Genomic DNA, 23,042 nt, shown 5'->3' on the forward strand with positions numbered 1-23,042 from the left:
GTGTTCAGTTTTTGAGCATGGTTAAAAACCTCATTTGTTCTGTTTGCTGTTTTTAATCTTGTGGGCTATTTGTTAGCTTTTTTTCTTGCCATTTATAAAATGGGAATCAGAATGTCTTTATTGTCATTGTCGCAGGTACAACGAAATTAAAAGTGGTCTGTGATCAGTGCATCATCCATAGAATGTTTACTACCTTAACTTGTGCTATACAAACACACATATACACACAGGCACAACTGATTTTAGAACATTTCTGTACTGTCTTTAAATGCCCCACACAAGGAACCCCTCTTCTTAAATGGAACATTTTATTGTCAATGGTGACATGTCAGGAAAAAGTAACATACTAGCGTTTTATCAGCTGTTTAGTAGTCCCTTTATTCTTTCTTTTTCTTCTCAGGAAATGACCATTACAGCAGCATTATGGATTTGATCAACTGGTCTCTGAATGCTATTGACACCCTTTAACGAGAAGTCTGGGCTCGGGAGACCCCGAGTGCCCTGGAGGGACTTTCCCTGCCGGATACACGATGGACGGGTGGCAGAGGATCGTGTGCCTGGCGGGACTGTCGATCGAGGACGCTGAAGATATCTACCTATTTGGAACCATGATAACAGGGTTCTTGCTGATCGGAGCTGGCTTGGCCCTGGCTTATCAGAGAATTAAGAAAGCCGAACCGGCTGTTCAAACGCCCACAAGACTGCCCGCTGGGATTGGAACGACAGGTGCGACTTCTCATAAAGGGCTCACTGAAGGCAGCATGGTTAAGAGCTTGGAGGCGCTTACGACTGCAGTGAATGCTCAGAATAACACCTTTGAGCGTATGTATGTTGGATTACATCAGGAAAGAATCAACTCAGAACAACATCTCTGGGCGGAGCTGGATTACACCTCGGATCAGTTGGCTGCGGTCGTGAGGTCTCAGAATCTGCTATGTGAGCAAAAAGAGTGACAAGTCCACAGAATCGACGGCTAATAACATCACGGAGAAGCTCGCAGCTATTAACGGGAGACTGAGAGACCAGTGTCGGAGTGTTAAAAAACAGCTTGAAATTCTCAATTACCATCATAACCCGGCTACCCCTTCGGCGCCAGCTCAAGGCTGGAGCCGAACAACAACTCCCTGATAACGACTGTGTTGAGTCTGTTCCTTCCCATTCCCTGCAAGGCCACCTGGGTTGGCTGGAAGACTGTTTACTTAGCCTGGCAGGGCGAAGGACACTGTCTCAGCTGAACTATGGACACGCACACACATGCATATACTGATACTGATAAGCACTCACTGACACATCACCCTCCCTACCCCGGATCCAACGCCACCTCCAACGCTTACCTCCCCTCTGATCTGGACATCGGGTCAGTTGGAGGCGCAGTCGAAAGATTGCAGCGGTCCCAGATCAGATGTACACACTGGAACTCTTTCCCATGTTGCTGTCTGTGTTTATTGTGCTGTGGTGTGTTGATATCTGTGCATTCCTGTATTATCCTTCTGTGTTGCACATTTCAATGTTTTTTTTCCTCGCTACCTGGCCTGACCTGTCTCCCCAATGTGATGTTTGTATTGTATGTACGGTCGGCAAGGTCTGTCATCTCGGTTGTGAGCAAAAGACCTGCAGCTGACAAATAAAGGCTATCTCATCTCATCTCATGTGCTCCTCCAGGAGGGGGGCGAAATCCTGTGACCCCCCAGACTTATTCGCCACTTCAGCATGTTGTGCCTGCCAACACCCTCGGACACCAGCCTCAAACAGATCTTCAAAGTCAGGAGTCCTCCAAAATACTGACACACACACACACGTATGTACAGAATTACATTTTAGGGAGTAGTGTTTACAGTTCAAAAGATATCATGTCCGTGCTTATTTATTATTAGTTTAAGTTAATCTTGATAGATTAAGAATTTCTATTGAGCAGTCTGTATGTGTTATATCCATGAACTTCTCTCTATGAGATGTTGCACTTACTTTAAATGTTTTAATTTTTCCATTTCCTGCTCCGCCAGTATATATAATTTTCAGTATACCCCTCTTCATGCCCTCTCATTTTTGTTACAACCACTTTTCATACCCAACCTCCTTCCAGGCTATACTGAATGGTTTCCTCTGAGTTTTCCCGGGCAGTGAAGGACTGTGCCGGACAGATTGTGCATGCAGCTGTGGAGATTTATAACTGTTTAAGTGTGGATCTGCTGCCCACCCCAGGAAGTCCCACTATGTTTTTAATCTCCGGGACCTCTCCAAGTGTGTCCAGGGTGAGTATTCCTTTGGTCTTTGGCTGCTTTTTCAGTCATTGGCAATCCAGTCCTTGTATCTGACTATTTTCAGAAGAATTATTTTCTTGGTTTGTTAAGTGGCTTAACACTGACCTGTGAACCATTCAAGCAGGAAAAACGCCCCTAACTCGAGAGCTGAACCAGCACAAGTCTACACATAACAAACTTCACAAAGAACCAATTTCAGATTGTATCTTCAGGCACTTTGTTACTAGCAGCCTGTTGCAAAAACTTTGTTGCCATCTCTTGAATCTATGAGAAATGCCAAAAATAACACAACTTGACCATCATAAAATTTTCTTTTACAATGACAAGGTGAGTCGCAGATTATTAACTGAATTTGACCTATCTCAGGATGGTGTGCCCTTAAATAATCTGGGGAAACAGGACAAGTAGAGCACAAAAGAACAACCTACTTCAGATATAGTATCTAAATGTCCCTAAGAAATAGAAAAAATATGCAGGAAAGTCCCGACACAGGACCTGAGAGATGCATTTCAGTTTTTATCAGAAGTGGTCTCGTTGGAAGGGTGGGTCTCAAAAAGAATCCCGTTTTAAGAGAGGGAGAAATGGTTAAGGTTTGCTAAATTACACAAGAACTGGATTCCTCAGAGTTTGTACCTTGACATTATTGAAGTAGTGTGGGATCATCTATACAGGGAATGGAACAAGAGGAAGTCAAGCTATAAATAAGAGCTTTGAATACAAACCTGAAGAACTAATCCTGAAGACTACTTTCAAAAACTGCAAGAAGCTTACCTAAATGTTCAGACTGTGTTGAAGAATAAAGATAGTCTTACCAAATGTTGATTTTCAAGCTTGTTGTGAGTATATAGATTCTCTCTGTTGCTTACCAGGCATACTGCAGTGTGAGCCAAGTCAAGTAAGAGACAAGACCCAGATCTTCCGCCTTTTCTGCCATGAATGCCAGCGCGTATTTCATGACCGACTCATCAACACCCAAGATAAGACCTACTTCAACACCATCATCTGTGAGATGGCCAGTAAGAACTCTCACAGTCCAGCCTCAGACTTTATTTTCTGAATGCTCAGTTAATTGTTATCAGCTCAAAATCTATATTTTGGCTTTATGGGCTTAAGATAGACCTCTCTTTTTTACCAGGGCGATATTTTGACATCCACTTAGTCTTCACATTTTGTGTCTCATCCCATAATATTTGGGGACTTCATCAAGGTCAGGTTTTCCTCCAAGCAACTTATTTACAGGTCGACACAAAAATACTGCACATTATTTACTGATTTGCAGTTTTGTTCTGTGTCCACCATCATCCACATAGATGCATGCAGAAAAAGATCGCCTGTATGAAGACCTGACAGACATGAATAAGATCCAGACTGTACTTCAGGACTATCTTGATGATTACAACATGACCTTCTCCAAGGAGATCAAGCTGGTTTTCTTCCAGGATGCCATTGAACATGTCTCCAGGTGAGTGAATTTAACTTGTTTTTGTGTAGTTTCTTAACAGGTAGTTGATTTATTTTAGCTGTAGTTGGGACAAACTGAGTCACCCAAAGGGCAGTAGCAATACGAGTGATTGTGTTTTATTGGTTTTAAAATAGAACATGCAATGCCTGTGATATGGACTGTAAGGATCATTTATCCATAATAATAATTACTTGCATGTCTAATTAGCAGACATACCTTCCACATAAGTAAAATGCAGGCACTCTTTCTTATTTTAACGTCAGTAATAAAATTTAACTGCACATCTTCCGATTTTTTTTTTTTTAAAGGTAGTGTCATATCAAGTGATTTGATCTGATTATAGCTAGCAGTACATTTTCTAAATGACACGATGCATGTGCCATATGGAACGAAATAATCTTATTATTTTTTTAGGATTGCTCGTATAATTCGCCAGGAGCGAGGCAATGCCTTGTTAGTCGGGGTGGGAGGTACAGGCAAGCAGTCACTCACTCGCTTGGCAGCCCACATGTGTGGGTGCCGCTGCTTTGAGATTGAGTTGAGCGGAGGGTATAACTATGACAGCTTCCATGAAGACTTGAGGAGGCTCTACAAGATGGCTGGTGTGGAGGGCAAAGATATGGTGCTCCTCTTTACAGATACTCAGGTATTGCAAAAAGATTGAGCCACAAAAATACTTACAGTATTTAAGTTTCTGTGTACTTACTGTGTTTAACTATTAAATCTGTTGTAGATTGTAGTAGAAGATTTTTTGGAGGATTTAAACAACATGCTTAAACTCTGGTGAGGTGCCTAACCTCTTTGAAAAAGACGAGCTAGAACAAGTGCTTGCTGCTACCCGCCCTAAAGCCAGAGAGGCTGGAATCAGTGAAGAGAGCAGGGATGAGGTATGTACGGTACTTATGTAAATACATAAGGTTTATAAAACATGTGTCATTTAAGCAGTAACTTTTAAATACAGCATATCTGCATTATTTGTCAGAAAATAAATGAATTAAAATTTTCTGTGAAAGTTAGGATAAAGTTACAGTTAGCAAAAATGAAAAATACAATCTCGACACAGAACTTTGTTTTGGATACGACCCAAAGTGTTTAACAAATTAGAATGTGGGACGAACGTGGAGTCACGAATGTTCATATCCTGAAAAGTGTTGTGGCTTTTCTTAAATGTAGGAAATCATTCTTTAACTACCAGATATAATCACTTAGTGTTTTCAGCGACAGTACATAGATCTTCAACAAGATAAAAAAAATGAAATTAAACATTAATTTCTAATATGAGAGAAGGATGATGAAGCCTGACCTTTGAGTTGTTTAAAGAAGATAATAAACACCTAGCAAAGCATCTGAGATTCCCACTATGGGCTAAAATTTCCACAGACTGTATGAAAGCAGACAGTTAAAATCAGTGTCCCAGGCAAAAGGAAAGAACACATGAGAGCTGATGCTGTTTGCCTGTTGTGATCTTCTATGTGTGTGTGTCTTTTTTACATGTCTGTCATGGTGCGTTCAGGTGTTCCAGTTTTTCATCTCCCGTGTTCAAGAAAAACGACACATTGTGCTGTGTATGAGCCCTGTGGGCGATGCTTTCAGGTCCCGATGTCGCATGTTTCCTTCACTGGTTCACTGCTGCACTATTGACTGGTTTATGCAGGTATACTGATATATATGAATCACTCAGTATATACGTCACTACCCTTGTCGATGGAATCACTCTTGTTCATGTAAAATATTTCTAAAATAACCCTTTTTTTTAATTTACACCACCGTCCCTTTAGATTGAATTCTTTTTCATAATCTATAGCTTTAAGGTAATCCTATTCATGTCCCTTTTTATAGAAAAAAAATAGTTTCATCATCGTCATGGAAGTTGTAGTTTATATTTTTTAAGCTTCTTTTGAACTTATTACTTTAAAAAAATCTTTTTACAATTTCTATTTTTAAATAAATGTTTTATGTCCATCTGCTGAATAACTGTTCAGTTGACAGGAGCTAAAGGTCAAAGCTACAAATCGTTGTCCTCGCTGCTAACTTTATGTCACTTTCCTCTCTTTCGCTGTACGTTCTGGTGCTCAGTGGCCCCGGGAGGCGCTGCGCTCTGTCTCTGAGGCCTTTTTCCAGAATGTGGACTTTGGCAATGAGAAGCTGAAGCAGAACATCTCTGCGATGTGTGTCGAGATACACGTTAGTGTCACTGAAATGGCTGAGCGCTTCTACTTAGAGCTGAGACGCCGGTACTACACCACACCTACCTCCTATCTAGAGCTTATCAACCTCTACCTCAGCATGCTTGGCAACAAGAGACAGCAGTTAGTTCTGGTATGTCAACACAATTATGGGCGATTTTTCACATATGTTGTTGATGATGAATCGTTACCTGATATTGTGTAGGAAAAATAGCAGCTAGAGACATTAGCTGGTGGTGAGTACTCATAGTCAGTTTTATTTTTACTGTGACTGTAATGCATCATGAGTTATGTCAATAATATCAAACATGATAATTATGTATGCGTGTGTTACTGTATAGGCCAGGGATCGTGTAAAGAATGGTGTCACTAAGCTGCTGGAGACCAATGAGCTTGTAGACAAAATGAAGGTGGACCTTTCCGCTCTGGAGCCAGTCCTCAAACAAAAATCTACTGATGTCGATGCCCTCATGGAGAAATTGGCTGTAGGTCAAGACAAGGCTGATGAGGTCTGTCTGTGTTTTATCACAAAGCTTTCAAAAACGTGTCTGATGTTGCCTATATTTCAATTATAAATCATGGTAACTCTTTGTCATTACTTCATGAGCATAACTAAAATAATTCTCCTTGTCACAGGTACGTAAAGTAGTAGAAGAAGATGAGGCACTGGCCCGAGTTAAGGCTGAAGAAACCCAGGCCATTGCAGATGATGCACAGAGGGACTTAGATCAGGCTCTGCCAGCTTTAGAGAGTGCCAACCAGGCCCTCAGATCTCTTAACAGGGCTGACATCTCTGAGATCAAGATGTTCACTAAACCCCCAGCCCTGTGATGACTGTCATGGAGTCTGTCTGCATCTTGCTTGATTGCAAGTGAGTGTGCACTATTTTCTTAAAAAAATAATAGATAAATAAATAGCTTCTTAACATGTTACACTTTTATTAGGTATCCACCCTGCACTGGTGATGGTTTCTAAAAGTGCAACTCTTTATAATCACAATAATGTAATAACTTTATCACTCCTTCACTTCAACGGGACTATTTTTTCAATCTTGTGTATTTTGCGTTTAACATTAAACAGAGATGACTTGCAGATTTCACCATTCACTAATCTACTGCATTGTTGATCTGAATTAAATCTTCACAATATCATACCCTCTTTGGGATTTTGAAACTTGCTGTTCTGCCCAAAGAATTTTCATTACTTTGAAAAGCTCAACTAATGTCACGGTCTAATGTATCGAGCAACCGTGACATTTCTTTAGTCCTTATTTGTTAACAGTGTCTCACTAACTTTCTTCTCTCCTAACAGACCAGACTGGCTAAGTGCCAAGCAATTACTGGGCGATCCCAACTTTCTCAGGCGTCTGACAGAATATGACAAGGACAATATCAAACCTAGGATCCTGCTGAAACTACAAAAATACATCAATGACCCTAATTTCATGCCTGAAAAGGTCAGTTTGGATATTTTGGCAGATTAAAAAATGTCAAAGTACAAACAGAGCCAGTGAAAATAACATCTTCTTACTGTATCATTATGACTAAACGTGGTTTTTCAGATAGTATAACCTATCAGAAATTCTGAAATGTTTCAGTATGTTTTTGCTTGGCCTAGTTTCTTATTGTGTCGCTCTTATTAGGTGGAAAAGGCATCAAGGGCGTGCAAGTCCATGTGCATGTGGGTCAGAGCTAGGGATGGGTACCGGTGTCCGGTGCCATGATGGCACCGGTTCTGACATAAACGGTAGTAACCAGACCGAAAAGCAGCGCACATTTCGGTGCTTTTTTTTTCCTGAGATGTCATACACTTTGGATTCTAGCCAATCATTTTACGTTTCCGAGGATAGTAGGCGGGGCCAGGTACGTACGTTCTGTTAGAGCAGAGCTACAGATTAAAAATGTCCAAGGCGAAGTGGTCAAAGTCTGGCTGTACTTCACAGCAAAAGATGCAAACTCAGCAGCAACAAGTGCTTTAAGCTGATACTGTGATACTGTCAAAGGAGGCAACACCTCGAATCCGATGAAACACCTGGCGACGCATAGCATTTTTTTAAAAAGCCGAGAAATGCGCCGTATTTGAGAGCTTGCTGCGAGACCTCACACCGAGCACGTCTACTGCGGGTGGGTTGCCTGTTATGCAACATCCCCCAGAAACACGAAGAGGAGAGTCCTGGCCCCTAGCCCTGCCAGTGTAGCAGAAATGATGAGGATGATGATGCAGCAGCAGCCGTTCTTCTCTGCGTGAGTAGCTTCATGTTGTTCGTGTGTAATTTACGTTGAGTAGGCTAACCACGTTATTACATTAATGCATGTAAGGTGAACTAGCAAACACCATCATAGCTACATGCGGCTGTCTTCTTGTTTGATGGCAGATACTCCCTTCACCCTGGACAAAAAGGCTAAAATGACCAAAGAAAAAGTGGAAAACAGTTAAACATGAGAGGTTTTTGGACAAAGTTTGTGTTTTTTCCATTGTTTAAGCACTGCTTCCAGCCAAGAGTGATACCATATATGCCCCATAGCTGCAGAAAAGGCTAACATTGTTATCTTTTTACAAAAACCAGCTGAACATGAGAAGTTTTTGGACCAATTTTGTGTTCTCCATTCTTTAAGCACCGGTTTGAGCACCGTTTGAGCACCGGCACAGTTTCAAAAGTACCGATTTGGCACCGGTATCTGATAAAACCTAAACAATACCCATCCCTAGTCAGAGCTATGGATCTTTACTCGAGTCTTCAAAGAGGTTGGCCCAAGAGAGAAAAACTGGCCAAGGCACAGGTCAGTTACAGAGTGCATTGTTGATGTGCCGTCATTGTTAGCTGAAGCTGAAATAAATTAACGTTCTAGGTTTACCTCACTAAGGAAAAATATGTTCTTACAGGCTTATTCAAATGTAAGTTATTAAGTGTTTCAAAGTAATTATAAGGATTCAACCTGTAAAAAAAAAAAAAACAGTCCTGTGGGAGCCCTGATTTAGGGTTTTAACATTATCTATCATTCAGAGTTGTGTTAATTTTAGCCACATCATACAGGTTAAGGGGGAAATTATAATGTAGATATGAAATAGTTTGTAATATTTTTGGTTTTTTTTGGTTTGTTAATAGCGCAGCTTAGGCTGCTGCCCCCGCGACCCGGCCCCGGACAAAGCGGATGAAAATGGATGGATGGATGGATAATAGTGTTACACTAAACCAGGACAAAAATATCTGCATTTGTGGGACTACGACTGCTGACATTTAAGTAAAATGTTGATCTAAACATTATTTCTTCTTCATAAACATAAGAAAGAGTTAGTGTCGTCTGTGTTACCTGCTATATATAAACACAAAGCAGCTTAATGTCTTTAGCAGACATATTACCAATGCACTCTGGTGCATTGGTAATATGTCTGCTAAAGACATGGTGAGGTCTAAAGAAGGAGATGATCAGTTTGACGCTGTTCACTAGTGGATCATGAATCACAGTTTATATAGTGGAAGTTTGTAAGCTACCCAGTCTAAGATGGGTCACTGCAAAGCCAAGTGTTGGTGGTGGTCTTCAGCTCTCTCATTAGTGTTTTATTCCACTCGCTGTTTCAGATTATTGGGGAATTTTAGAAAATTTAAGGCAGGAGACTATTTTCAAGACAAACGCATCGCTGGATTTCTATGGGCTTTGCCAATGTTGTAGTACTGTAGCTAGAGCTATGCAGCTTATTGCTTTAAGGAGCAGTCAAGATTTTGGCCAGAGTACGTTACAGCACTAAGTCTGATGTGGGTTTGGCATATGTGCACTAAACTTAATGATGAGAAATAAAAACCAGACCAACACATCAATCAATCAATCTTTATTTATAAAGCACTTTTCATACAAAAAAAATGTAGCACAAAGTGCTTTACATGGTTAAAAGCAGCCCACCCCACCCTCCAACTCACTCCCCACACTCACACACACACATACACACACGCGCACACTTAAAGAGTAAAAATTGGGCTGGGTTCACATGAGCCAAGTGAGGAAACATTATAACAGAGAGCCGTCTGCACCGGGAGCTGGTTACAGACCGCAGCCTCCAGGCTGGGCACACAGCAGGAGGGAGGCAAAGGAGCCCCCCAGCCAGGCTGAGAGGACCCCCAGAGACCCAGCAGCCACGGTCGATCACAGCCCCGGTGCAGAGAGCGCCCTCCGAGGAAACACTGGAGATATGACACAATAGGATATATACAGGGTAAAATGATAAAATAAATAAGAACAGGATACAATATAAATATAAATATAAATATAAATAGAGTAAGAAGATTAAAAAATGAATAAGAATAAAATCAATAAATATTAGGTAAAGTCTAAATTAATAATAGAATAACAGGATAGAATAAATAAGCATAAAATAAATAAACGCTAAGTAAAAGCTAAATTAAAAAGGTGGGTCTTGAGCCTGTTCTTAAAAACATGTACGTTCTCTGCGGCCCTGAGCTCCTCCGGCAGGTTGTTCCACAGACGAGGACCATACCACTGAAAAGCTGCCTCTCCATGAGTATGTGTCCTGACTTTAGGGACAATCAAAAGGCCAGCACCAGAGGACCTCAGGGTCCGCGAGGGTTCGTATGGTAAAAGCAGATCTGAGAGATAAGAAGGCCCAAGACCATTAAGACATTTAAAAACCAATAAAAGAACTTTAAAATCGATCCTGAAACACACAGGGAGCCAGTGCAGCGATTCTAAAACCGGTGTAATGTGGGCCCGCCCTCTGGTCTCCGTCAGCACACGAGCTGCCGAGTTTTGCAAGAGTTGTAAAGTTGAAATATTCTTCTTAGGAAGACCAGAGAGCAGGGCAGTAATCAATGCGACTGGTAATAAAAGCATGCATCAGCATCTCCGTGTTGGCCCGAGAGAGAATAGGGCGGACTCTGGCTATATTTTTTAGATGATAAAATCCAATTTTGGTTACATGTTTAACATGTGGGATAAAACCAAGCTCAGAGTCAAAAATAACACCCAGGTTTTTCACTTGTAGCGAAGGACATAGTGAAAATGCCTCTAACTTAGACAAGAGTTTCTCTCTCTGAGCCTCAGGACCGACGATTAAAACTTCAGTCTTGTCCTGGTTAAGCTGTAAAAAGTTTTCTGCCATCCAAGATCTTATATCCAAGATACAGTTAAAAAGGGCATCCATTGGTCTGGTGTCATCAGGAGACACGGAGATGTACAGCTGCGTGTCATCAGCGTAACTGTGGAAGTTCACTCCATGCCTCCTGATGACACTGCCGAGAGGCAACATATACAAGTTAAAAAGTACAGGGCCTAGAACCGACCCTTGAGGCACACCACATGTCCTCCTATGGATCTTAGAGGAGCATGTATCCATACTCACCATAAAAGTTCTGTCTGAGAGACAGGAAGTGAACCAGCTGTGTACAGCACCAGAGAGGCCCACCATGTGTTTTAGTCTGTTTAAAAGAATAGCGTGGTCTACTGTATCAAAGGTTGCGCTTAGATCCAGTAGCACCAGGACTGAGAGCTTTTGGGCGTCCCAGTTACATCTAAGATCATTTAAAACCTTTAGGAGAGCCGTCTCTGTGCTGTGGTTCACCCTAAATCCAGACTGGAATATCTCCAGGATCTGTCTATCATTGAGAAAATCAGTAATCTGAGTAAAAACAAGTTTTTCTAAGACTTTACTTAAAAATGGTGAGTTGGATACAGGTCTGTAGTTATTAAAATCATTACAATCCAAATTGCTCTTCTTCAGAAGGAGCCTCACCACCGCCGTTTTAAAGGCAGCAGGGAAGACACCCAACTGAAGAGAGCAGTTCATCATGTATAAAAGCTCAGCCTCAAAAAATCCATAAAGTGTTTTAAAGAGTGAAGAAGGGATTGGATCTAAAAGACATGTGGTGGGTCTCACTGTGGAGAAAACCTTCTGAAAGTTCTCAGCATTAACCAGGACAAAGCTGTCCAGTGTCTCCTCAGGTACAATCGAGCCCTCAGATGTCTTTACAAACATATCGCGATTAGATAAAATATCAGATCTGATGGCGCTGACCTTTCCCCTGAAGTGGTCTGCAAACTGCTCACAGAGCGAGTCTGTGGGGGTTCTTTGGGAGCTGTTAAAATCAGGGTTAAATAAATGATCTATGGTGGAAAAGAGGACCTTGGGAATATTTTTGTTATTACTGATTATTTTGGTGAAGTATGAATTTCTTGAGTTCCTTAATGTATTATTGTACATTTTAAGTTGCTCGCAAAATATTTGATGGTTGACAGTATTTTTATTTTTCCTCCACCTCCTTTCTGCTGCCCTGCAATTTCTTTTGAGTTTTTTGACTTCTTCGTTTCTCCAGGGTGATGCATGTTTTACGTTAATCTTTTTGGTGGTGAGTGGAGCAACGGAGTCAAGGCTTTTCTTCAGTTTGCTGTTGAAATGATTAAAAATCAAATCGCAGGGTGCAGGTAGAATCACAGGGGGGCATTCGTCTAAAACCCTGGTAAAATTTGCAGCCACTTCAGAGGTTAGATAGCGCCTCCTCACAGTTCGCACCGAGGTCTCCCGCTGAATAAAACCGGTGATGTTAAAAAACACACAGTAGTGGTCAGAGACAGCCAAGTCAACAACAGAGGACACGCTGGTGGACAGCCCATGGGTGATGACCAGGTCCAGAGTGTGTCCTCTGTTGTGAGTCGGCTGCGTGACGTGCTGGTAAAATCCAAACAGTGAAGAACGTTTAAGAATTCTTTTGTTGCAGGGTCAGAAGGATTATCTATGTGCAGGTAAAATTATCATATTATAGTTTGAATGTATGTTTGTTAAAAATTCTGAGAATTCCTTGATAAAAGCAGCGCTGTCTTTAGGTGGTCTGTAAACTGTGACAGATAAAACTGGAGGGCTGCTGAAAACAATAGCATGAAATTCAAAAGTGGTAAAATGATCAAATAAAATTTGTTTGGTGGTGAGTGTGTTGTTGGCTAAAGATGCAGTCCCACCACCTCTCTTACCACTTCTAATAGAAAAAGAGAAATTAAAATTTGGTGGGGAGGCCTCAGTGAGAACAACTGGTGCATCCGAGCCCAGCCATGTTTCAGTTAAAAATAAACAGTCAAGTTTATTATCTAAAATTAAATCATTAATAATAAAAGACTTGTTCCACAGAGAGCGTACATTTAAAAGTGCCATACTGATTGAGACTGGTGGATTATTGACAATAGAGTTGAATGGATGTTGATATTTAGGTTATTAATGTTTTTGGAGTTACTGGATTTATGATAATTCTGTTGCTCTGTTTGTGACGGGTATTGTGTTGACTGTGGGAGAGAGAGGTCCGAGTCCAGAGTTTTGTGTATTACTGTTAAAAGTGGAACAAATATAGGAGCTGGGACCAGGGGAACATCAGTCAGTGGCAGACAGATCTGCAGGTAATGTCAGTTTGGGGTAGTGACAGGGCGGTGTGCGGGAGTGCTGTACGCCAAATGCCAAATTGGCGGACAGCAAACGGCGTCCCCAGGCGTTGAGGTGGAGCCCGTCTGCCCCAAAAAGATGCCTCCTCTCCCAGAAGGCATCAAAATTGTTAATAAAACCCACGCCGTGGGAGATACAGGCAGAGGAAAGCCAGGTGTTAAGGCTGAGCAGCCGGCTGAAACGGCCTATCCCTCTGCCACAGGTGGGGGTGGGCCCGGAGATAAAAGCACTCACCTGCAACTGACCAAGGAGGCTGAAGAGTTGGAGGAAGTCTAACTTCAGCAGCTCAGATTGCTGTTTGGGGATGTCATTGGTGCCGATGTGGATGATGAGCCGGTTAACCTGTGGGTGGGATGCCAGAATGTTGGGAATTCTGTCCACTATGTCAACAACGGTGGCTCCCGGGAACGACAGCGTGAGCGCCCCCCTCATCCGCACGTTCCTGACGATGGAATCCCCGAGGACCAGCGTGAAGAGAGGAGGTGCCACCGGGGGCTGCTGGTCATCTGAGACGCCCGCGCCGCGACGCCGGGGGTGTTCAGATGGAGATGCGCCAGCCGGACTGCGTGAGTGACTCCCAGGTAGCCACGCCATGGGTCCTCTTCTCCGAGGAGCCGGGGTAAAGCACAGCTCTCCGCGGTGAGTTTGCACCACAGCGTCGGGTTGCCCGCCGCGGCTCCGGGGGCGTAGTGGTGGAGATGGCGCAGACCACAGCGGGATGGCGAGGGCTAGCGGCCAGAGGAGGAAAGTCCACAGGATCCAGGACATTGAATTTATTCTCCAGTACTACCGCGCCGGAGGGGTGAGGTATTGCTTTAATGATTCCTGTATGATATTACCCTACCATTTCCCTCTTCATCTGTGCTTACTCATTTGTGCAGGAAGAGCTGGATGTGACCATGGCAACCCTAAAAGAGAAGCAGAAGAAGCTTCAGGAGGTGGAGAACCAGATCAAGGTCCTGCAGGAGCAGTTTGATAGCAGCACGAATGAGAAAGAAGATTTGGGTGAGAGTTGTGCCAAAAAGTGCAACATAAAATATACTCTGTGAAATAAGTTCTACCATCTGTCTTTTATTAAATGTTTGATGTACCTTGCTGTCTTTGGCTTGCTAAAATTCTTTCTCTTTCTTTTTCATCAAAGTTAATACGATGGCTCTGACACAGGCCCGTCTGATCAGGGCAGGGAAGCTAGCGTCCGCTCTTGGTGACGAACAAGTATGCTGGGAAGAAAGTGTAGCCCTGTTTGAGCAAGAGATCATCAATGTTGTGGGAAATATCTTCATTGCAGCTGCTTGTGTGGCATATTATGGTGCATTTACTTCCCACTATAGACAGCTGGTAGGTACAGGTTTATTCTGTGCTTTTTAAGGTTTTACAGGCTGCTCTAACAAAGAATTAGCAGCTTGTGCCTTTAGTATGAGTTTAGTCTAATTTTTGAAAATCAGTAGAAAATAGGACAAACAAACAAAAGCTGAGCCCAGTTTTCTTATTACTGCTATTGTGCTCAGTCACACGCAATCCCCACTATCGTAATGGCCTTACACCTTGTTTGTTTTTATTATAAGACAGGAAATAACATGTAATAATAAGGGATGAAATCAAATACAACCTGAGTTGTTGTGCTTGTGTGCGCTCTGTTTCCCTCTCACCAGCTAATTGACCAGTGGATAACGCAGTGCCAGAACCTGAACATCCCAATCAGTTCCACTTTTAGCCTGATTAACATTCTTGGTGATCAATATGTCATCCGCCAGTGGAAGGCAGAAGGTTTGCCTCGTGACACTGTTTCTACAGAGAATGGCATCCTGGTGACTGAGGGCCACCGGTGGCCTCTTATGATCGACCCACAGGATCAGGTGAACTAGAAACAAGTTTCCAGCAGCATCCATGTAGTGCCGATAATTCCAGCACTGATTACTTTATGAATGAAATGAGTTATTTTTTTAACACTTTAACTTCTCAATTATCTGTATAATCCCAAGTGATTAATATTCATTTCACACGTGTATTACACGAGAACCTTGTTTTTAAAACTAATTTTGATTTTGAAAATAGTGGTATACAGCTGCATAGCAAGGATAAATAAGTTTAAATTCGTTCTTACAAATTTTTTAAAGAAGTCATCTTCATCACATTAGGGATTAAGGATTATTTCTTTCATTCACAGGCTAACCAATGGATCCGCTCCAAGGAGGCTAAACATGGTCTAAAGGTGATCAAGCTAACGGACTCTGGCTTCCTTCGTACCCTGGAGAATGCCATAAGCATGGGTGTCCCTGTACTGCTAGAGGAGGTAGGATTGCACCACTCATGTGACAGTAAAACAGACTTGATCATAAAAAAACCAATTTGTGGTCAAATGTTGTATTGTAATTGTGTATTTTTTAAGGTGGGCTAACACTGGGCGACATTAAATAAGTTGAAGACCTTTATTGGACAGATTGTTATTAAATAGTGTTTTTAATTTTGCGTTGCCCCTGGACACGTTATAAAAGAGTTAATCCCCATCCTCAGCTGCCTCCCTCTTCCCGCTCCACCACACCCACCCACACACGCAGGGCTTGGGGTGCAGGTGTGTCACCAGGGTGCAGGGGAGGCACGCCCCCTCTGTCCCCTTCTGGCCACCTGTGCCTCAATTCTATTCTGCAACCTAGACATCCACATAACACAGACATATAGGGCCTTGGGGGTGGGCACGTTTTACAGCATCCAGAGGATGGTCGGTGTACTCCAACCCACCTCTGGCGCTGGTGCCCTACCCTCAATTTTAAATGCATTTAGACACTAAGGGTTTTCGGGAGGAGCCGTGCTGCTCTCTGAGAGGAAGCAGGAACCATGCTCTCCTGAGTTTTAAATGCACTTTAGAACAGCACGCAGCAACACTACATATGAGCGGGCGTAGGGAGGTTTGAGGTCTTCGCACACCCCGGTTCTGTTAGCCGTCAGGGCTGGGGGGCTGGGAGGAGGTGCTGGCCGTCAGACTGGGGTCTGGGATGCGGGGCCTCCCTGCTACTGCAGATAAGGAGGTGGTCCGCTTGCCTCCACCCCAGGGAGAAGGGTTACATCTCCTGGGTCTAGGTGCGGCTTGCCCCTCTGGGGGTACCTGGACCTGGGATATAGAGTATGTTTGGGGAGTGCGACTGTCTGTGCAGTGTCTATTTGTGTCTGTCTACACGTCGGGTGAGTGCCGAGTATTTGGTTGTGCATATGGGGGTGGGAATTAGAGCTGGGCGATATGGACCAAAATTCATATCTCGATATTTCTTTAATCCCATAAAGTAAGAACAAAAAGAGAGTTCTTGGTCAAAGGTACTTGTCCCAGATGTCACACATGTAACTTTTATTAAGATACAACTGTAGATGTACATGAAAAAATTGTCAAAAATAAATTGTCAGCATTTATTAAATAATAATGCTCCATTTTTTTTCTTTTCATACATAACAAAAAGCTAAAAATTGTAAACTAAATGTAAAATGTAAACTAAAAAGATGCAGATCTAAAATAACAAAGGCATCTTGCTCTTTAAAAAGTGCTTACACTGAATTAAAGTTTTCTAAAGTGCTTCTTTGTGTGTATTCCTGAACAATCATCTGGTACTTTGTGCAAAAAACCAAACATGTAAACAGATTGAATGAAATGAACAAAATTACATCCTTTACTCAGTGGGTCTTTGTGCAAATCTCCAATGACAATAACAATATAGAAAGAACACAAACAATTGGCAAGGCCAGCTACTGTACAGCTTCCAGATTTTGTGCCAGGAAAACTAATCTGTCAACAGTATCAGGCTTCAAGGATGCCCTGTGGCAGGTTACCATGTTTCCACTGCAACTAAAAGTCCTTTCAGAAGGGGAGCTGGTAGCTGGCACACAAAGGTATTTCTCGGCCAGGAGGCTCAGTGCTGGAAAGGCAACTTCATGTTCCTTCCACCATTTGAGAGGGTCAGCATCACTCTACACAAACTGACAACAGGTAGCTAGAAAATTCATTTTCGATTGCCTCCCTCCTTGTGAAACCAGTGTTGGTGGCTGTGCTGGGAGAAGCTTGCCAGTGATCTCTTTTTAGCTGTGTCACCCACTGCTGCTTCTTCTTGGTCTGCAGACTCAGGCACGGCTGGATCAGGCAGCTCAGACAAACACGTGCCCTGATAGCTGAGCAGAGACTCTGCCTCCAAGACGAGTTTATGTTTTAGTGCATTAATTTTCTCACTAGGGATGTATTTCGCCCTGAACCGTGGATCCACAAAAGAAGCCATGTCCAACAGGTCACCTCTCCAGGTGCCAGGAGACTAGTGTTAAACAGGTGTAGCACAGGACAGGGTCACATACTTCTCTCCTGAAAGTGCATCAGTGAAGTCCTGACAGGGTTTGAGAGCTTTCTGAACTGCCTCCAGGACCTCTATGTCCCGCCAAGTAGGGACTAGAGGTCTGGTTTTCATGTCGACAGAGAACTTTAGAAAGTGCTCTTTCCTGCTCCAGAACTCTCTCTATCACGAGAAGCCTTGATCCCCAGCGAGCTGTTGCCTCTGTGAGTAGCTGGTGACTTGGAAGACCCAGCTGTATTTGCACTTCAGCCAGCTCTCTTCTCTTCCTCCAGCTGTAGGAGAAGCTGCTGACGACTTTCTTACACAGAGAAATAACCGGGTAATGCGGGCATCATCCATAGCATGTCCTGTGACACACAAAATGCAAACTTTTAAAATCACTTTAATTGTTATGTTAAGAGGCAAATCGCTCAAAGGGAAACTAAGATCCATCTCACTTATATAAGATGTGATGCATAAGACTCAACAATATTTGAAAAATGTGTCGTGTATTGTATAACCTAGAAATGGTTGTAGTTAGCATATCTTGGTAAAATCACCAGATCACCAAATGATTAGAACATGTTTTTGTTTGTTTTTTTTACACCTTTTAATCTCACTATGTATTTAAAAATGTATCCCTGTCTTGTCTCAGCTGTGGTCCTCATTTAGTGTCACAACTCAATCTAATACAAAGACAAATGCACCCCAATACGTTTATTGGATTTAATAGGGATAGTTTATTTATTTATTCAACTAACTTTCGATTTCTAAGTGATAGATGTATATGCTGGCTATGACTTATAAAAATATTTGTCTTGTGGTCCATAGGCATGTTTAGCTCTACAAGAGACTCTATACACTTTTCATTTATTAGCGGGTTTTTTTCCAAATCAAAAAATTCAGTATTGCACTCACCAATGGCCAGATGAAGCCTGTGACCAAAACACTGGATCCTCGACCACTTGTTCAGTTGAACCGCCTTGACAATATTAGCCCCGTTGTCAGTTGTTATAGCAACCAGTCCCGTCGGGTTGAGCTTCCAGGTTTTGAGCACATCCTGCAGGGCTTCAGCTATATGCTCTCCGGTGTGGTCTTGAGGAAAGTAGCTGGTCTGGAGACAGGCAGTTTTCAGTTCCCAGTCTTCCATGAAATGTATAGTCACACTCATATATGGCTCGCATGTCCTGCTGGACCACATGTCGGTTGTCAGTGCGAAGTGAGACACTTTGGTGAGCTGGGCAGCGAGACTCTGTCTAACATCAGTATACATTTTTGGCAGTGCTTCTCTGGTGAAGTATTTCCGGCTAGGTAACTGGTATCTTTGGTCAAGAGTTTTTAGCAGCTGTATAAAGCCCTCTTGTTCCACAGTTGAGATGGGGACCATGTCTTTAGCAATATGATAGGCCACTGCTTTAGTAATTTCCCCCCACTTCTCACTTTTTGTATCATATGGCACAGCACGAGTATATGAGTGTTGTAAGGTGGTCTGTTTCACGGCAGGAACCTCGGAAGACTTTGCGGTCTGGGCTACAGCACGCAATTTCACACACTCTTCATACTGCACTTTATGGCGCAGTTGTAAATGGTGGTAAAGATTAGTGGTGCTCGAACCTTTCGTTGCGACGCTTTTTCGACATTCTCTACAGAATACATTATTCTGCTGCTCATCTGACACTTTGAACCCGAACCATCTCCAAATAATTGAGCCATTGGTTTTCTTTTTTCCGACGAGCTCCTCTTCGCTAGCTCCTGTGTCCATCTTGTTGCCAACTGGAGGTGTAGCGATGGGGGAGGGGGTTTGTGTTCAGTGAGGGTGAGAGGCGGGGCAAACAAACCCAGATGAGAGAGAGGCAAAATAGCGGCTCCACAAGTGTAATTATAACGCAACATAGACTATATCGATGTAAACGATATTGTCACAGCTTATGTCTTGTATAAAAATATATCGATATTTTTAAAAAAATCGATATATCGCCCAGCACTAGTGGGAATGCATGTTTGTGTCCGCGTGCGCCTGTTCGTCTGTGTCTATATGTCAGGTTGGGTCTTAGACTCTCTGGGTACATCTCAGGCCCTCTAAAGTACGGAGGCCTATCTCCCCTCACCACACTCCCTGCCGGTGGCTGATGCCCTCAGACGTTGGTGTGTTGGTGGTCCTTGTCATCTGGGGCTGGGCGCTCATGTATGTATTGGAATGCAAGCGTGCTGATCCACACAGGTATGCTCACAGGTGTACACACGGGTGTTCACAGACGCAGACTACACCTTTCTTGGCTGCTGCCTCAAAGCACATTGTGCGCTGTCTATCTTGCGTGCTGCACAATATAGTTTAATATTTAGTATCTACTGTTATCTACTGCTAGCTAGTTTATTGTGATGGTGCTGTTTTTATTATGTTGCTCCTTTTTTGTTTGCTTTCTCTTCTGTTTTTTTTTTTTTTTCCTCCATACAGGTGATCCAGGTGTTTTGTTTGTTTTTTTTCTTTCTTCCCCCCCTTCTCACCGTCTCTTCTCCCCTTTGGTTTTCTTTCTCTCCCTCTCTTTCTTTCATTCTCTCTCCCTGTCCTATCCCCCAGTCATGTCTGTCCCGTCTTAAAAAACAAAAATAAAATAAATTCATAATTATAATAAAGGTCAATCAAATGGACCAATATGGCAAGGCCATGATGATCCACTTGGTAAAGTAAATCCGCTTGGCATCTTTCTTGGCCTTAAGACAACAATTCTGATGCTAAAGATCCAAACGGGACACAAAAAAAAAGAAAAGAAAAGCATGTGTACTGTGAAGGGCTCTGTTTGGGTATTTTGTGGGTGTATAGTTAAAGGAGACCTTGAACCCAGCACTGGAGCCCGTCTTGTTGAAGCAGACGTTTGTGGCTGGCGGGCGAACAATGATCCGACTGGGAGACTCAGATATTGACTATGACAAAAATTTTAGGTTCTATATGACCACAAAGATGGCCAACCCACATTACCTGCCAGAGGTAAGGACAGCAGCACACCTACTCAAACCTACTTATACTGTATGTGTACAAAAGCAGATACTGTAAAGAGATGCAGTCATATGTCAACTAGCAAAACCCTATAGCTGAACACCAGTCTAGCAGAATGGGCTCACACTAAATGCAGTCATGTACTCTCTCATTAGTTCAAGCCAACAGTGCATACATACATCACAGACATTATAAAAGAGAGACATGGCCTCCAAAGAATCCTGAATTAAAACCACAAAGACGATCTTTCAGACCAGCAAAGTAGTTCAATTCAATTTTATTTATATAGCGCCAAATCACAACTAAAGTCGCCTCAAGGCGCTTCATAGATACAGAGAAAAACCCAACAATCATATGACCCCCTATGAACAAGCACTTTGGCAACAGTGGGAAGGAAAAACTCCCTTTTAACAGGAAGAAACCTCCAGCAGAACCAGGCTCAGGGAGGGGCGGGGCCATCTGCTGTGATTGGTTGGGGTGAGAGAAGGAAGACAGGATAAAGACATGCTGTGGAAGAGAGACAGAGGTTAATAACAGATATGATTCAATGCAGAGAGGTCTGTTAACACATAGTGAGTGAGAAAGGTGACTGGAAAGGAAAAACTCAATGCATCATGGGAATCCCCGGCAGCCTACGTCTATTGCAGCATAACTACGGGAGGATTCAGGGTCACCTGGTCCAGCCCTAACTATATGCTTTAGCAAAAAGGAAAGTTTGAAGCCTAATCTTGAAAGTAGAGATAGTGTCTGTCTCCCGAATCCAAACTGGAAGCTGGTTCCACAGAAGAGGGGCCTGAAAACTGAAGGCTCTCCCTCCCATTCTACTTTTAAATACTCTAGGAACAACAAGTAGGCCTGCAGAGCGAGAGCGAAGTGCTCTAATAGGGTGATATGGTACTACAAGGTCATTAAGATAAGATGGGGCCTGATTATTTAAGACCTTGTATGTGAGGAGCAGGATTTTGAATTCTGGATTTAACAGGAAGCCAAAACAGGAGAAATCTGCTCTCTCTTTCTAGTCCCTGTCAGGACTCTTGCTGCAGCATTTTGGATTAACTGAAGGCTTTTCAGTGAGTTTTTTGGACATCCTGATAATAATGAATTACAGTCGTCCAGCCTGGAAGTAATAAATGCATGAACTAGTTTTTCAGCGTCACTCTGAGACAGGATATTTCTAACTTTAGAGATGTTGCACAAATGGAAGAACGCAGTCTTACATATTTGTTTAATATGTGCATTGAAGGACATGTCCTGGTCAAAAATGACTCCAAGGTTCCTCACAGCGTTACTGGAGGCCAAGGTAATGCCATCCAGAGTAAGAATCTGCTTAGATACCATATTTCTAAGCTTTTCAGGGCCGAGTACAATAACCTCAGTTTTATCTGAATTAAGAAGCAGAAAGTTAGCGGCCATCCAGGTCTTTATGTCTTTAAGACATTCCTGCAGTTTAACTCATTGGTGTGTGTTATCTGGCTTCATGGACAGATAGAGCTGGGTGTCATCTGCATAGCAGTGTAAATGTATGCTATGTCTTCTAATGATACTGCCTAAGGGAAGCATGTATAATGTAAACAGAATTGGTCCTAGCACTGAACCCTGTGGAACTCCATAATTAACCTCAGTGTGTGAAGAGGACTCTCCATTTACATGTACAAACTGGAGTCTATTAGATAGATATGATACAAACCACTGCAGTGCAGTACCTGTAATACCTACAACATGTTCTAATCGCTCTAATAGGATATTATGGTCGACAGTATCGAACGCTGCACTGAGGTCTAGCAGGACAAGCACAGAGATGAGTCCACTGTCAGAGGCCATAAGAAGATCATTTGTAACCTTCACTAAAGCTGTTCCTGTGCTGTGATGAGCTCTGAAACCTGACTGAAACTCTTCAAATAAACCATTCCTCTGCAGATGATCTGTTAGCTGTTTGACAACTACTCTTTCAAGGATGTTTGATATAAAGGAAGGTTGGAGATTGGCCTATAATTAGCTAAGACTGCTGGGTCTAGAGATGCTTTTTGAGTAAAGGTTTAACTACAGCCAGCTTGAAGGCCTGTGGTACATAGCTGATTATTAGAGATAGGTTGATCATATTTAAGATCAAAGCATTAATTAATGGCAGGACTTCTTTGTCAAGGTTTCATTGTGATTTAATGAGTTTCTGTTTCCACCTTTTAAGGTTTGCATCAAAGTTACAATTATCAACTTCACTGTCACTAAATCTGGCTTAGAAGACCAACTTCTCAGGTAAATACATGCACACACATGAAAAAAGCTATTGCATTTCAACTATGTAACAAGTAGAGATGAACCTATTCGATATGATGTATCGGTATCGCTCCGATACTGACCTAAATTACTGGATCGGATATCGGAGAGAAATAAAAAATGGAA

At 42.5% G+C, this 23,042-nt stretch overlaps 1 pseudogene; it reads left to right on the forward strand.

Annotated features, from left to right (window-relative positions):
- The window catches only part of LOC113014572 (dynein axonemal heavy chain 6-like), a 51,933-nt pseudogene that overhangs the window by 859 nt on the left and 28,032 nt on the right, over nt 1–23,042 (forward strand).

The sequence above is a fragment of the Astatotilapia calliptera genome, chromosome 22 (assembly GCF_964374335.1).
Source record: "Astatotilapia calliptera chromosome 22, fAstCal68.1, whole genome shotgun sequence".
In the NCBI taxonomy this organism is placed as follows: domain Eukaryota; kingdom Metazoa; phylum Chordata; class Actinopteri; order Cichliformes; family Cichlidae; genus Astatotilapia; species Astatotilapia calliptera.